The sequence below is a fragment of the Zalophus californianus genome, chromosome 7 (assembly GCF_009762305.2).
Source record: "Zalophus californianus isolate mZalCal1 chromosome 7, mZalCal1.pri.v2, whole genome shotgun sequence".
NCBI lineage: Eukaryota > Metazoa > Chordata > Mammalia > Carnivora > Otariidae > Zalophus > Zalophus californianus.
Window position 1 is genome coordinate 50,396,528 of NC_045601.1, and position 12,339 is coordinate 50,408,866.

A 12,339-nucleotide genomic window follows, 5' to 3' on the forward strand; every position below is an offset into this window, starting at 1 on the left:
TGAAACAATCAGACTTACTGTTCCCTACATCAGACTTTGGCCTGAATTCCAGAAGCCTGCAAAGCAAATTACCCAGCAAGTTCAGCAGCCCAGTGTTCCCAGGGGGTCCTAGTAGCCTTCAGGGATGAATGACATCCCCTTAAGAGACTTCCATTTTGCATTTTTATGCCCACTTGGATATGCCAACACCTATATTTATATTCTTTACTTTGGTATTAAAAGCCCTTCATAACCTGTCACCAATCTTTTTGCCTTTATTACCTACTGATCCTCGACTCAAAAGCAGTAAATGCAAATGTCTACAGGACTCAGGCAAGTAACATTAAGGAGTGAAACAGACTTGTTGGAGAGAGGGAGCACATACTAAAGTTGATTATTACCATATAGGACCGCCATGTTGCCAAGTCTATCTCCCAGCTCCCTTTTCTTTTAAAGGAAAGTCAGAAATTTTTTTGTGTGGAAATGTTGGCACCTACCTTAAATTTAGAACCTGGCATGATCCAACCCCATGCAAGCCAAACAAAACATGTCTGCAAACTGCATTAGGCCGACTTTGATCTTAGCACTAATCCTATCTGGCCCAGCAGGACAGGTTTATTCGGTGTCGCTTAAACACGTCTCATACTTTCTTACCTCTCTACGTTTCTGCTACCTCTTCCATCTTCTTTGACTCTCTGAATCCCACCCATTCTTTCTTTCCTTTTTTTTTTATTATGTTATGTTATTCACCATACATTACATCATTAGTTTTTGATGCAGTGTTCCATGATTCATTGTTTGTGCCTAACACCCAGTGCTCCACGCAGAACGTGCCCTCTTTAATACCCATCACCAGGCTAACCCATCCCCCCACCCCCCTCCCCTCTGGAACCCTCAGTTTGTTTCTCAGAGTCCATAGTCTCTCATGGTTCGTCTCCCCCTCCAATTCCCCCCCTCATTTTTCCCTTCCTGCTATCTTCTTCTTGTTTTTTTTTAATTTTTTATTGTTATGTTAATCACCATATATTACATCATTTGTTTTGGTGTACTGTTCCATGATTCATTGTTTGTTCATAACACCCAATGCTCCATGGAGAATGTGCCCTCCTTAATACCCATCACCAGGCTAACCCATCCCCCTACCCTCTTCCCCTCTAGAACCCTCAGTTTGTTTTTCAGAGTCCATCATCTCTCCTGGTTTGTCTCCCCCTCTGACTTACTCCCCTTCATTCTTCCTCTCCTGCTATCTTCTTCTTTTTCTTTTTTCTTAAAATATGTTGCGTTGTTTCAGAAGTACAGATCTGTGATTCAACAGTCTTGCACAATTCACAGCGCTCACCGTAGCACGTACCCTCCCCAATGTCTATCACCCAGCCACCCCATCCCTCCCACCCCCAACCACTCCAGTAACACTCAGTTTTCTTCTTGTTTTTTTTAAACATATAATGTATTATTTGTTTCAGAGATACAGGTCTGTGATTCAAGAGTCTTACACAATTCACAGCGCTCACCATAGCACATACCCTCCCCAGTATCTATCACCCAGCCACCCCATCCCTCCCACCCCCCACCACTCCAGCAACCCTCAGTTTGTTTCCTGAGATTAAGAATTCCTCATATCAGTGAGGTCATATGATACATGTCTTTCTGATTGACTTATTTCGCTCAGCATAATACCCTCCAGTTCCATCCACGTTGTTGGAAATGGCAAGATCTCATTCCTTTTGATGGCTGCATAATATTCCATTGTGTATATATACCACATCTTCTTTATCCATTCATCTGTCAATGGACATCTTAGCTCTTTCCATAGTTTGGCTATTGTGGACATTGCTGCTATAAACATTGGGGTGTCTATACCCCTTCGGATCCCTACATTTGTATCTTTGGGGTAAATATCCAGTAGTGCAATTGCTGGATCGTAGGGTAGCTCTATTTTCAACTTTTTGAGGAACCTCCATACTGTTCTCCAGAGTGGTTGCACCAGCTTGCATTCCCACCAACAGTGTAGGAGGGTTCCCCTTTCTCCGCATCCCTGCCAACATCTGTCGTTTCTGACTTGTTAATTTTAGCCATTCTGACTGGTGTGAGGTGGTATCTCATTGAGGTTTTGATTTGGATTTCCCTGATGCCGAGCAACGTTGAGCACTTTTTCATGTGTCTGTTGGTTATTTGGATGTCTTCTTTGGAAAAATGTCTGTTCATGTCTTCTGCCCATTTCTTGATTGGATCATTTGTTCTTTGGGTGTTGAGTTTGATAAGTTCTTTATAGATTTTGGATACTAGCCCTTTATCTGATATGTCATTTGCAAATATCTTCTCCCATTCTGTTGGTTGTCTTTTGGTTTTGTGGACTGTTTCTTTAAGACTGCTCAAATCCCACCTTTTCTATAAAGCTGTCCTTGATTATCTCTGTCTTACATCCCCTTCTTGTCATTGCCTAACGTTTTCATTGGCAGCTTAAGTACTGAATATTCCTACCCAGCCTTTCTAGCTTCTAAGGCTCCGCATTCTCTTCTGTCAACTCTTACATGTCAAACTAGACCTATCCACCTGCCTGTTCCAAAGATACCTCAAAGCCACCATGCCCCATGCTGAACTCCTCTCCCCCTCACAACCTGCCCTCCCTCCATTTCAGGTAACACTACTACTGTTGGCCCAACTACCCAAGGGAGAAACTGGATAACCATCCTAAATTACTCCCTCTCCGTCCCCTGAGATCCAGGAGTCACCCCTACCTAAATTCTGATGATTTTGCCTCCTACCCTTCTTAGACACACTTCCTTTGGTCTTTGTTCCCCGTGTTTTAGTTTAGGTTCCTTTTTTTTTCTTTTGGTGGGCAGCAAAGCAAGGTTTATTGAATGATGGTAAAGTGATAGTACAAAGCTCCTGAAGAAGGAGGGGACCCAAGGGAGGGTTGCCTTAGTTTAGGTTCCTATCACTCCTCACTTAGACAACAATAGCCTTCTAGCATACTTCTTGCTTGAGCCCCCACTCCTGAATCTCTATTCTCTGAGACCACCAGATTAAGTTCAAAATTACAAACACTTCTCTGCCTAAGATCCTTTGATGGCTCCCATAGCCTTCAGGGTAAAGCTCCAACTCCTGGTTTGACAGATGAAAGCCTTCCTGCTTTGCTCCTGCAGCCTCACCTCCAGCTGCCTCCTTACACACACCGTGCTCACACTGTGCTGTCCGGTACAGCAGCTACTAGCCCCACGGACACTACTGAGCACTGAAAATGGAGCTACTGCAGATTGAGATGTGCTAAGTATAAAACACACAGCAAATTTAGAAGACTTACTGAAAAGAAAGCATGCAAAATATCTCAACAATTTAAAACTGATTCCAAGTTGAAATATTTTGCCTATATTAAACAAATATATACTGTTAAATATACTGTGAAACTAATTTCATTTATTTTTTTAAATATGGAAACTAGAAAATTATAAATCGCATATGTGGCTTGCATTATATTTCTATTGAATGGTGTTGGTCTAAGAAATCCACTTGTGGCTGCAAAGACAAGACAGCTGTTTATGATAAAGGTAACCTCAAACTGGCTTATTCCTCCAGGCCCTTATCACTCCTCCATAAGTGAAATCAGACAAAGTGGAAAGATGGATTCCAGCTCAATTCTGAAGAAAATGAATAACCTGATTTAAGGTAGGTAGGATATAAGTATGTGTATTCATCAGCTTTATTTTGGAATTTGAATCCAGATTTAATGTATTAATCTACTTCAGTAAGTGCCCAAAGGATCTATTATAACTTTTCAAAAGACATTTTTTAGTATTCAAAAAAACTAAATTTAGGGGTGCCTGGGTGGCTCAGTCGTTAAGCGTCTGCCTTCAGCTCAGGTCATGATCCCAGTGTCTTGGGATCGAGCCCTGCATTGGGCTCCCTGCTTTGCAATAAGCCTGCTTCTCCCTCTCCCACTCCCCCTGCTTGTGTTCCCTCTCTCACTGTCTCTCTCTCTGTCAAATAAATAAATAAATAAATAAAATCTTAAAAAAACAAACAAAAAAACCCCCCAAAAACTAAATTTACTAGTCATTCTTTTGATGAAACTAAGAGCACCTGACTGACAAGTTGCTATTATTCTTTATTAGTGGTTTATTATTTCCCCTTGCTCTACTTTATAATCCTTAAAAGGAATATTAAGGTGAAATATTTTGGGTCTTTTGAAAGTGGGTAAGTTTGGTAAAATCAAATTATGCTTAAGTGGAAACTTAGTTCTTCAACTATAAGGGGTGTTATTTCATTGAAATTTGTTGCTGTTGTTACTGTTAAAAGAAAACAAGAACGTCAGGTTCTAATACCTCCTCCCGCAGCCAAAATCTGCAAGCTAAAGAAGTTCCTTTGGTCAGTAAGTAAGGGAATCTGAGGGGTTGGAGAACAGAATCTAGGAATGCTGGATCTCTGGGTCCTAGAGATCCTTCCTCACTGAGATACCAGTACCTCGAAGATGTGGTGTTTTCTCCTTGCAGCCTGGGCCTCCCATGATTGCTGCACATTATTTTATGAATCTCTGCCTATGTTTCATCCTCTGGAGACTGGCGTGCACTTTAGCAGAAACATGAATATTAGGCAAAATCGATATGTCTAAGAAAGTTATATGGATAAGGACGTTCAAATGTTGGACAGATGTTTCCATATTTAACTTTTTTGGAGGGGAGGCAAGCAGGGGGAGGGGCAGAGGAGAGAGAGAATCCCAAGCAGGCTCCACACTCAGCGCAGAGCCCAGCGTGGAGCCTGATCCCACGACTCTGAGATCTTGACTTGATCCGAAATCAAGAGTCGGAGGCTCAATTGACTGAGCCATCCAGGTGCCCCTTAATCTCACTTTTTTTTAATGAGCATTCTTTTAAAGCTTTATTTTAGAGATGGAGAAAGAGAGGGAGAGAGAGACTCTCAAGCAGACTCCCCACTGAGTGCAGAGCCCAAGGCGGGGCTTGATTGCAGGACCATGAGATCATGAGCTGGACACTCAACCGACTGAGCCACCCAGATACCCCTAATCTAATTTTTTAAACCAACACAGAGCTTAAAACAGAGACCCCTAGTGCATAAGGAATAACATCATTTTGTAGAGCAGTTGTTTCAAGTAGACTTTATCTGAATGTATAAGTGCCTTCCAGGAAGGAGTTAGTCTTTTATTTCTGTTCTCAAACATGTGTTTCCTCCAGGGAGCACACCTCTCAGAGATTACCAAAACCTTGCTGACAGTTTGAATGCTACCTGCTCCTGAAACATTTTTCATCATCTGAGCAACAACTTTTGTTAACCACAGAAGCCATTTTTGGATTGTGTTATCCAAAGTAACCACGAACTCATATCCCTAAATATCTGTTCATTTTACATAATGGGTGAAAGAAAGAAAAAAAAGACAAAGTAGTTCACAGTTTGCCCTTCCTCCCAAACATCCCCACTTCAAGTAAACAGTGATTCAACCTATATCCACGGTTAACACATCTCTGACCAGCCAACTGACGGGTGAGGTCCCTCTCCCCTCACTAGAGCCCAGAGGCAGATTCCTTTTTGAGAGGCTGGGGCAGGAGCGTAAGAAAGTCATCTTGCTGGGGGACCTCTCCATCTCTCTCCTGCAGAGAAGCCACGGTCCCAGACACAGGGAGACATCAGACATAATGTTCTCCCATGGAGAATCCAGGCTGAGTCCTCTGGCTTTTAGGCAACCATGAAGGAAATTAAATGGGTGGCCATAGTATAAAACCAGCTCCAATAAACCTGATGTAAGGGCATTAGAAACCCCAGCTTGTCCTTGACAAATAGTTGCACAACAGAAGACTACCCAATAGGAGGGAACCCTAAATCACTTTATTTGCAGAAACCCTCGAAACCCAGTGATGGTACATACCAGCAAAGCAAGAAGGTTATCGGTCAAAAAGGTCTGATCATTACCTAGTTATTTTCTAAAAGTGTGTGATTTGGCCAATGCCATGATGGTCTTTAGCCTCAACTGCCCTTGGCTCCAACTTTTTAAAGGGATGGGTGGTTTTTGCTTAATGTCTTTTATGTAACATTTATGTAACTTATTACATAAAGATGATGATCAAACTTTTGTACCTAGATTAGACTACATATCTTTGGGGAATAGTGAAAGAAGAGGAACTATGGGACACTTCAAAATAACTATTTCTGATGCTGGATGTGCAGGAACAGCTGCTGAGTCAAGTTCGGAGTGCTAAAAAAAAAACAAAAAAAAAACAAAAGGCAGTAATGTAGGGAGGCCAGGAAAGCAAGACAGAAACAGCTCCAACAGAGCACGGCCGGCTGTGAAATAGAGCTTCAGCTACCTCTGCAGAACTGGGTGGGAAAAATCAACAGTATTTGTCCTCCATGGTTGTTGCAGTTACTGTGCCCTTTGAGAGGGAAACAGATTCCAGTAATGCAGCCCTCATCTGTCCTTGCCTGTGAGGATTCGGATTCTCTGACCTTCTGCCCTTCCTCTTCACGTCCACATCATCAAACTGGACAATAGGCACTCATTCTGTTCCTAGGAGAATAAACTCTTGTGGCCAGGTCAAGGGACCTGCATCTCTTACGTTACATGCTACCTCCAAAAATGGGGTAGTAAACGCTGCACAACACAATATTTTCAGTGGTTTTGTAATAATGATTTCTGCAGCTCCCTACTTTCCAACAGTGATTCAGAGTTCAGAGCACTTCTACTCACTTGCTCTTCACTCCAGAGATTAACAGCTTCAGCCTGTTGCTTCTCACTTGCATGCAATTTAGTTTCCAACACATCCATTCGGTATTTGAAAAGCTATTCCATCACTCTAAAAGACTGTTCTGCTGGGGGAAATATACTTTTTAAAGACAAACTCAAAGAAAAGAGCCTTGCCCCTTTAAAAATTAGAAAGGGAGTAGAAACCCTGCTAGAGTAGTTAATGGATAATCTTAGAATTTGTTGCAAATCAAAACTTTACACTACCCTTTGACTTCAAAGTAAGATGAATAGAAATCTGAATAGGAAATAAGGTTTGGTCTTTTTTTTTTCTGTCTTTTTTAAGCAACTGTGTTTTCTCTCTCTCTGTTTCTGCTAAGAAAAGGAAGTAAATTAAAACAAGTGGGGCATTCACTTAGAAAGGTTTTATACATGTGCCCTGTATGCCAGCAAGCCCACTGAGGTGATCAAAGGTGGAAGAAAACTACACTCACAGATTTGGAAACATAAAATTAAGCCCTTTACATCATAATAATGTTGAAATAGAACTTTATGGCTATTAAAAGATACTCCTTGATTAGGTCAGCCTCAAACGTCATTTTAGCTTGTTAAATTTGATCAACTGTGCTTTGAGAATAAAACAGCGCTAAGATTTGAAGTGAAAACATCAAATTCTTTGCCTACCAACATTTTTAAGAACTACCATCTTCAGGCAGCCCAGTAAAGCCCAGCTTTACTACAAAGATGTTTCTGTTGTTGACTACACCCGTGGAGCAGGTACCAACTGCCTCCTCAGCAGCTGACCAGGTAGGGAGCAGACCTTCGGCCTGACAGGGCTTTTGGAGGCACAGGGAGCTGGCGCTGCTTGTTTTCTTAAACGGCCAGTGTTCCCATTTCGCCACGATGGGCTTCTGTGGCCCTGTTAAGACTCGTAAAGGTCAGGACTGAGAAAATAGAAGGAAGAGTTTCCAGAGTGAAGGTTACTTAACAGCCACCAAGGAGCAGAAACAGAAGAGTTCAGAAGGAAGAAAGATGGCTGATGGCTCAAAAAACCCTGATCTGATTTTGAAAACATTTTCTAACCCTAAAAGCATTTATTTTTCCTTTTTTACAAAAATAATTTCCCTGAGATTAAAAAAAAAAGCAAAACAGAAAAGATAAATAGTCCATCCCTCACATAGCATTAATTAGATCAGATCTCGATTTGGCAAAATGTTCTAGAGGAATTATCAATCAAAACCAATTTGGATTTAGATGTCAATTCAAATAATCCTGAATTTTAGAAAGTGGACTTCAACTTAAAAGAGAAAATAAATCACTAGGGTTTTGGAGTAACTTGAAGTTTAGCGACCCTGACAATTTCTATGCCAGATATTTCACAAATTGTCAAAAACTGTTCTAATCCTTCCTGATCAATTAAAGATATTTAATCTGTTGGTTTATTTAAATTTATTCATTCCACCTAAATCCAAATTTAATTCGAAACAGTCTCCTTCCTGGACTCTCATTCCTGGCACAGATTCAGCACTCTCTGAGACCCTTGGTTCCCAGATAATTTGCAGTGAATTAAGACAGTGTCTGTCTGGGGGCGGGTGGGGGGCTCAGTTGGTTAAGCTTCCAACTCTTGAGTTTGGCTCAGGTCATGATCTCAGGGTCGTGAGATCGAGCCCTCCGTGCTAGGTGTGGAGCCTGCTTGGGATTCTCTCCCTCTCCCTCTGCCTCTGCCCACCCCTCCTCTTGTTAAAAACAAAAACAAGAAAATAACAAAAACAAGAAAAGAGTATCTGTCTGTGAAGGAGTTAGACCATCTCCCCTCTGCTAAGATGACTCCAGAGGACTCAGCCACGGTCCACAGCCTGCCCATGTGACTAACACTTCAAAGAGCATTCTGAAAATACACCCTGGCCGCAGCAGCTCTGCACACATGGATTCTGGTTTGTGATGAAGGCTCTTCTGAGGTATCATGTGTTTCCATGTTTGCATTTGTTTAGAAAAGGGGATGTGCCCCCTCTCTTCCAGGCTTTGTAAGGCATACAGTGATGAGTCTTCTCTATCAATTCTAAGAATTATCTAATTGCTAACCCACTCCCTAGTATCACATCAAGTTAAAAAAATTTTATCTGACTGATGATGAAAAATTGTTAGGATTGGGCCTAGATCAGTTTTCCTTCCACTAATGTCATTTCCATATACTTCTGAGATTGTCTACCCCCCCCTTTTTTTTTCCTTTCTTAAGAAATAAACCTATTTCAGAATTCTGGGGTGGATGGCGGCGGGGGGAGGTTGATTAACATTATTTTAAACATGTTCAGTTCTGTTTTGTGGTTTTAAAGTATTCAGGAAGAAAAAGACCACACCGGTAGAGGAGGACAGATAAGAAAATGGAAGGCCTGAGTGGTCTGGATTAAGGATGTTGGCATAGCAGAGAGGAAACCTTTGTGACGGGAGTTGAAGGCCCAGGCCTAGCAGGGGGGAAAAAATCTTTGGAGCTGAATTATGAGCTCTACTCCTTACTGATTTCAAGATCTTGGACATCAGTTTCCTGATCTGAAACCAATACTGCACGCTGGTTCACAATTTGGCCAGTACCATCCCCTCAAAGGTGTTTTGGAAATTTGTGGAGGGCATTTTTATCTGATAAGGTTGTACCCAAGTTTTAGCTTTTTAAAAATTTTTAAATAAAATTTATATCACCTAGTATTTACCATTTTTAACCATTTTTTAAGTGTACAGTTCGGTGGCATTAAATACACTCACCTGTGTAGCCGTCACCACCATCCATCCCCACACATTCTCATTTCCCCAGACTAAAACACTGTATCCATGAAACACTAACTCCCCATTTCCCCAAACACCTGGCAACCACCATTCTACCTTGTTTCTATGAATGTGACTACTCTGGGCACCTCATCAAGTGGAATCATACAGTATTTGACCTATGGCTTATTTCACTTAGCATAATGTCTTCGTTTCATCCATGCTGTAGCTCGTATCCCAAGCATTAACACTAGAGGCCGCTTTTAGGCAACAGGCTTGAGCAATGGAAACTTGAGCAAGGCCCACAGCAACCACCAACCATGAGCTGACCCAAACAGGATCATTAAGTGACCCACCTTGAAACAGCCCTAGGCCCTAACCGACCTATTACAAGCAGGCACAGTTCCTAAGATTACCAAAAAAGGGAAAATTCCATAAGTTCCCACCCTCCTTTGCTCTGCCCTGTAACTGTGGCCCCTCATCACCACCTTGTGGAAGGCCATCCCTCCTTTGCTGTCCTACTCGCTGCTCCCTTGCGGTGTATTCAATAAACTTCTATCTCCTTCGTTCTGCCCTGGGTGAATTCACACCTGTGCCACTGGCCCCCACCCAACTGGGATGCCCCACATTTGGTGGCCAGCATGGGGGCCCTTGTCAGCCCTGGACTCTTTCCAGATTCTCCAGGAATTTCTTGGGACTTTCCCTCAGTGGACTGGACGCTAGTACCTCAGGCCAAAGTTACTTCTTGGTGAGGATCTGAAGCCCCATGGGGAACCCACCAGACCATCCTTGCCTGAAAGGGTGAGGGATCCTTCCCTCCCTCTCCTTTTTCTTTTCAGCCCTTTGGCAGCCAACCCTAGTACTCCTCAGACAACTGAAGGTCCCTGACCAAGATGGCTCCCTGGTGTGGTCTGAAGGTCTGAGGGCAAACAAGTTGGACTGCCCATGCCTGTGAGGGTGAAGGAACCCTTTCCACTCCATCTACAGCTCATCTAGGGCGAATGTGCACACCTTAGAGACTCAGTTGAGACCCTTTCTTGATACTGGCTGACTCTCAGCTACCTTGCTCCTCCTTTTTCCTTTGTTCTGACAAATCCAGCCGCCATCTTGACCAACAGGCAAAACACATTTCCACACATCTGAGGGGTGAGTCCTCTCCCTTCTTTTTCCAACTTGGTTTGGCAACCATGTGTCCGGCTTTCCCTGTTGCAGGGGACACCCCAGCAGGGATTGCTATTGCCATTTGCTGTGACCCTCTCCTTGGTGGGATGCGACAGTAGGGTCAGTCACCCTGCATAAGGTCCTGTCTTTTTTCAGTTCTGTGGGACGCCCTGACAGAAATTGCGACCAGAAGTCAGAGTTTCATTCCCTTTGGTGGGATGCCTCTTTGGAAATCAGCAGCCAGTCTTTCCCACTCTGGGACAAACCCCCTCTATTCCTTTGGAGTCACTCTTGGGCTGTATTCTTAAACACTGGAACAAATTTGACCCCCAAAGCCTGAGGAAAAACATTTCATCTTTTTATGTAATGTTTCCTGGCCTCAGTACAAACTTCCAGATCAAGAGCTATGGCCCCTCCACAGAACCCTTTCTTATAATACTATCTTCCAGCTTGGCCTCTTTTGCCGGAACTCCTCCAAATGGTCAGAGGTCTCATATGCACAAGCCTTCATGGCATTGTCCCAAAAATCCTAACATCCGCAAAAACTGTAGAATGTGTCTTGTTCAGTTTCATGGCTCATCTGACCCTCTGTATAGATTTCAAAGTCTGTGGTAACCTGAAACTTTAAAGTTTTGCTTGGATGATAAATTGAAATCATTGGACCGTGAAGTCACTTCCAAATAAGATAAAATATTAAAGCAGTGAGTACTAAATATAGGTTTATGCTTTTGGCTTCTCATTGCAGAGAAACTAAAGATACTTGGGTCTGTTGGAAAACATGCTTTGTGCCTTATGGAAAGAATGTCCTATGGAAAGGTATGTTTTTTAAAAATTATGAAATGTATTCATATATTATAGCTCTAAAGAATTCTGGTGTAACAGTTCACAATTGGTTACCACTTAGTTTTCACTGGAGACTAAGGTTTCTAAGTTAAAATTCCGCTACATAATTAGGACTGATGGAAATAAGGAAAGCAACTCTGTATGTAGAAAATTAGGAAATCTATGAGGAAGATACCCTGCTTACAGAGTTCCCAGCAGCCTTACCAGATGAGTCAAGAATGTCATTTCCTGGCAGATGCAGGAACCTCAGGATATTTGGGGAACCTCAAGAAGAGGAATTTGCTCAAATCTACAGGTATTGCAGACATGTCTGATAGCACGTATTTGGCTTGGATTCTGGCGTAGAAAGGCTACTAAAAGTTTAATCTAGAGATTCCTTATAAAAGTTCCAGCAAAATTGAATTTAAAGGACCTATATGGTCAATCACTATTCTTACTGAGTTTATGTAAATAATTAAGCCAAGTTTGTTTGGGGTTTTTTTTATGTATTTTTTTTAATTTAAATTCAATTAACATATAATGTATTACTAGTTTCAGAGGTAGAGATCAGTGAATCATCAGTCTTATATAATACCCAGTGATCATTACATCACGTGCCCTCCTTAATGTCCATCACCCAGTTACCCCATCCCCCACCCCTCTCCCCTCCAGCAACCCTGTTTGTTTCCTATGCTCAAGAGTCTCTTATGGTTTGTCTCCCTCTTTGATTTCATCTTGTTTTATTTTTTCCTCTTCTTCCCCTATGATCCTGTTTTGTTTCTTAAAGTCCACATGAACAAGATCATATAACTGTCTTTCTCTGATGGACTTATTTCACTTAGCATAATACCCTCTAGTTCCACCCACATCATTGCAAATGGCAAGTTTTCATTTTTCAAGGCTACATAATATTCCATTGTGTGTGTGCG

At 42.1% G+C, this 12,339-nt stretch overlaps 1 protein-coding gene and 1 long non-coding RNA gene across 3 annotated transcripts in view; one reads left to right on the forward strand and one right to left on the reverse strand.

Moving 5' to 3' along the window:
* The window catches only part of LOC113926417, a 114,831-nt gene that overhangs the window by 35,222 nt on the left and 67,270 nt on the right, over positions 1-12,339 (forward strand). Inside the window, exons 2-3 of the long non-coding RNA XR_003521306.2 lie at positions 3,556-3,645; positions 11,334-11,404. This is a non-coding gene — a long non-coding RNA (uncharacterized LOC113926417). The remainder of the gene's footprint in view (positions 1-3,555; positions 3,646-11,333; positions 11,405-12,339) is intronic.
* SLC16A10 (solute carrier family 16 member 10) overlaps positions 1-12,339 on the reverse strand; it is a 114,194-nt gene that overhangs the window by 13,898 nt on the left and 87,957 nt on the right. The window lies entirely within an intron of this gene.